Raw genomic sequence first — 4,651 nt, 5'->3', positions numbered from 1 at the left:
TGTGTTAAGCAAGTCTCTCAGTGCCATTTTTCCAACATTTGCTCACTTTGGATATCTGTGTCATGTCTGGGGTATTCAAACCCTCCACCAATAAAAAGATTATAACTTGCTGAAGGCTCAGATGATGGCTAGCATTTTTTAGTAATACAGTATTTTTAAATTAATGTACGTACATTTTTTGGAGACATAACGCATACTCTAGGCTACAATATAGTGTAAATGTAACCTTTACATGCACTGGGAAACCAAAAAAACAGAAAAAAAGTCATGTGACTTGTTTCATTGTAATATTCACTTTATTTTGGTGATCTGGAACCAAATCCCGTAATATCTCCAAGACTTAAATGTCTTCAGCCTCTTCGGACAGAATGTATTTCTCTCTTCTTTTCCTGAGAAAGACCAGGAAGGAGCAAGCACAATAATTACCGCTGGCTCCAGGGCCAGTTGCCAAACCTAAAGGAAACGCATACTGTTAAATTTCCCCACGGCCGAGGCCAGGTGAAGTTCGTGTGCAACATCCAGGGTGAACCGTGACTACTTTACACTCTTAACACTGACCTGGATTCTTCAAGTTCCACATCCAGGTAGATGAATCATTACAAATCCCTTCCTTCACATCTTTCAGTTTCTAAGTTAAGTTGCAGTTGATTCAGTATTTTGGTAAAGAAAGAGTCACCCTCAGGAAGGTGGACTTTTGGGGGATGCTGATGGGAGATCCCCACTGGATCAACCTGGAGGGTGAGACATAACTGTAGGAATGTGCACTCAGATAGGAATTTAATATTTGGCATATAAAATAGATATCAGAGCCTATAAATCAGAGATACTTTGGAAATATGTTACAAGAGTAGAAAGGGACTTCCCATACATTGAAATGTTGTCCTATGGGCCGTACTAAAGAAAGACTTTGCTTTTCTATCTTCCTTTTCCTGTTTCCTCTCCTCCCCCTCTAGTCCCACTTAATTGACTAACAGAGACTTAGACTAGGACTCCGCAAAGTTTACATAATAAAGGGGATTCTTGCCCAGATCCATTTGGACTCCAACTGTATAGGTAATTCCCCAGTCCACAACTAAATAACACCAGATCTTCAAGAACACCGTCTCAAATAGCAGTTCTCAGGATTCCTCATTCTAGTTACTCACAAGCGTCAGCCCGGGAGCTTGCTCTGTGCTGGACACTATGCTTAAAGATCTCCTGCCTTTGGCATTGCTTTGGGGGAGCTCACTCTCTCTGAAAAAGAGCTAAATGCATTCCAAAACTTGCACCAGCGGCTTTGAGAATTCTGGGCTAATTTTACAGCAAAGCAGTGAGGTGTATTTAAACATCTTAATTGAGAAATGAGTGCCCATTTTCATAAACTCAACACAGATTCTGGGCAACAAAGTGTAAACATAAATGCAGTTGTAGAAAAATATAAGAATGCTGCTGATTTATACACTAAAGAAAAACATATTTAAAATAATTATTCTCTGGATCGAACCTCAAGCCAAAATTTCATTATATCCCGTTCTATAATTACATTTCTGGGTCATTCTACTCAACTTTCCTTTTTATTTAACCTTCCAAATAAACCAGATTCCATGCACGTGAATTGCATGACATTTAAAAAATGTACAATTAGAGGACTATCTGGGAGAGGCTGCCAAAAACCTGGATTAGCTATCGTGGGGAGTTTCCAAAGTCCTCTTCTAACATCGTTTCTGCTATCAGAGTGCTTGGGGCTGCATCCAATTCAGATCACACCTCAGCACCCATACTCTGCATCTTCCCACTCTTCATGACTCACTCAGTACATGCCCTTCTATGATTCTCTTCCATGGTTACTCACCTTTTTAATCCATGGAGAGAAACTGTCTCGACTAACTACATTAGACCAGGCTTCTTGAGGTTTTTTTTCTAAGGGTGTGGACCAGCCAGGCACCTGGCAAAATGATAGGTCAAGTCATCTCCCTTTGATCTGTCTGCTCTTTGCTTTCATTTATATATGATGAAGATGATGATGACGACGACGACGACGACGATGATGATGATATCTACTAATAAGGTTATAGGGAAGTTGACACGTCTGTAAAGTCACCAGAGCAGCGCCCTGCAATAGTCATTTTTCGATAACTGATACCTATGGTTGTCAACATTATTAGCAATTCTTATGATAAAGCTCTTATACTGTCTTTAAATCACACATAATACTATTAAATATAAATATCTGAATTTGGCTCCCCTGTTTCTGCAACTCATTCCTTGTGGCGTGTCTCTCACATCAGACACAGGTGGAAACCAATGCATTGAAAGTATTTTCTTGTTTCAGGGCCATCGTGTTTGGTTTCTCAGCAGCACAGAGGCTTGACAAGCAGGGGACTGAAGCCACACCCGAGCTGTGGAGTTGATAAAAGAGCTGGATAATGAAAATATTTCTCTTAGGGCTGGGTTTGGCAAGACCCTCTGTTTAAATTAAAAACACCATGATGTTTGGGTCCAGTAAACTGAATGTTCTTTGCAATAAAGAGAAGTTAACATGATAAAGAATGTGCCAGAGTTAGGATATACACATGACTAGAATTATTTCAGGTCAACTTTATTTCAGCTTTTTGGGGGGAAGAAAACAGGAAAAAAAAAAAAAAACCATGAAAACCAGCCCAAGCCCCGCAGCAGTGCCCTTTCCCAGGACCCTGTGTTTCTTCTCACATTTCTAGTCCTGGCACTTCTTCAGTCAGCACATCTCGAACCAGATGTGCCAAGACACTGGGTGCTTTCATCTCCAGCATTTTCCTGTCTGATCTCCATCAGTTTCCTGGACCTAGAATGTTGATTGGCCCCAGAACTTGTGATCAAACTCATTTGCTTCCTTCTGACTTTATCAATTTCCTAAACCACTAAACCATCCCTGAAGTGTCACTCGTCAGAGGGTAACTCTGCAGCCTCACAGCATGTTTGGAGAAGCACCCGGTGGGAAATGCATTTCTAGAGCTCAGCAGCCAGATGCCTCTCAGTGTCTCCCAGAGCCCCCCTGAGAGCTCTGAGAGCACTCAGAAGGGAGGGAGGGGAGACAGCCAGGAAGGCACTCCCCCAGGCACTGGCTTTCTCTTCTCTCCTGAGTCTGCAGTCCCTGTGCACTCGGAGAAGCAACAGTGCAAAGGGCCTCACCATCAAGGTGCCATCAACAGTTGTTCCTAGACCTTGGCTAAACTGAGGGGTCACTTTCCTACTGAATACAGTCAGCCCTCCGTATCTGCGGGTTCCTCATTGGAGGATTCAAACAACCCTGGGTCAGAAGCATTCGGAAAAAATTCCAGAAAGTTTCAAAAAGCAAACTTGAATTTGCCAGGCACCAGTAAGTATTTACATAGTATTTACATTGCAGTAGGTATTGTAAGTAATCTAGAGATGATTTAAAGTCTACAAGAAGGTGTGCGTACCTTATGTGCAAATACCACACTATTTTATAAAAGGAGCTTGAGCCACCCGAGGGGACCGCATATGCCAGAGGCCTGTTCCGCATGAAATTTCTGCTGGGGAAGGCCTTTTCTACCTCCCCACTCAAGAATCCTGACCAAGATCTTTCACCCAAGTGTGGACGCCAATGGTGAGATCTGTGTCAACGTGCTCAAGAGGGACTGGACAGCTGAGCTGGGAATGTGGCATGTGTTGATGACCATCAAGTGCCTGCTGATCCACCCTAACCCCAAGTCGCTGCCTGCTCTTGGAGGGCGTTGAGGGGTACCCCTCCAGCTGCGCCTGCACGCAGAGATCCATGGGCTTGCAGGTGGGCTCAGAAGCTGGAGGGCTGAGGGCCAGCGTGGCTGCAGCCTCCTGCACCCACCCCATGGCCCTTGGGGGCCAGTGAGGGGCCAGGGGTCCCATGGCCAAGAAGCACGCAGGCAAGTGAGGTAAGAAGCTGGCAGCAAAGGGAAATAAGGACAAGAAGCGGGCGTTGAGGGAGTGTAGTGGGCTCTCATCCATCCCTCCCTCCCTCTCCCACACTCCCCCCACCTGACCCCAACTCTGTCTCTAAATTATTTAAATTGTGACTGGGGTGGGGAAGGGCACAGGGTTACTGGGACCTGAATGTGTTTTTCTAAATAAATTTGGAAAAGAAAAAAAAAAAGGTTATGTGCAAATACCACACCACTGTATCAAAGGAACTTGAGCAGCCCGAAGGACACAATGGATGAAAATATTCCTGGAACCAATCTTTCCACGGATACCTAGGGATGACTGGATATATAAACTACACTAAACACTATTTTCACTTTTTTTCTCTACTTAGGCCCGTTTGGCTCCTTCTGGCTACCCTATCCACTGTTAAGCATAGCTTTTCCACTGAGGAGTGAATGGAGGGTGGATAATCAAATTTCTGACTCAAGAGATGGTGGTGGCAGCATTTGTAATGAAACCCTACTGGTTTTTGTTTTTGTTTGGTTTTCATTTTTTAATTTTGTATTGAAGTGTAGTTGATTTACAATGTTAGTTTCAGGTGTACAGCAATGTGATTCAGTTATACATATACACACACATATATGCATTTTCTTTTTAGATTCTTTTCCATGAAACGCTACTGTTGTAGGATATTAGGGATAAAGCTAAAGATCCAACAAGACCTGGCCTGATATTAAACCCGTTCTGCAATAAATCTCAGTAACTTACTAAC

At 43.3% G+C, this 4,651-nt stretch overlaps 1 pseudogene; it reads left to right on the top strand.

Annotated features, from left to right (window-relative positions):
• Positions 1 to 2,002: 2,002 nt before the first annotated feature.
• On the top strand, positions 2,003 to 3,997 carry LOC116664086 (annotated as a pseudogene).
• The last annotated feature ends 654 nt before the right edge of the window (positions 3,998 to 4,651 follow it).

Source organism: Camelus ferus, chromosome 1, assembly GCF_009834535.1.
Source record: "Camelus ferus isolate YT-003-E chromosome 1, BCGSAC_Cfer_1.0, whole genome shotgun sequence".
Classification (NCBI taxonomy): Eukaryota; Metazoa; Chordata; class Mammalia; order Artiodactyla; family Camelidae; genus Camelus; species Camelus ferus.
The sequence above is the reverse complement of the archived record's forward strand: the minus strand, read 5'-3'. Positions and strand labels throughout refer to the sequence as shown.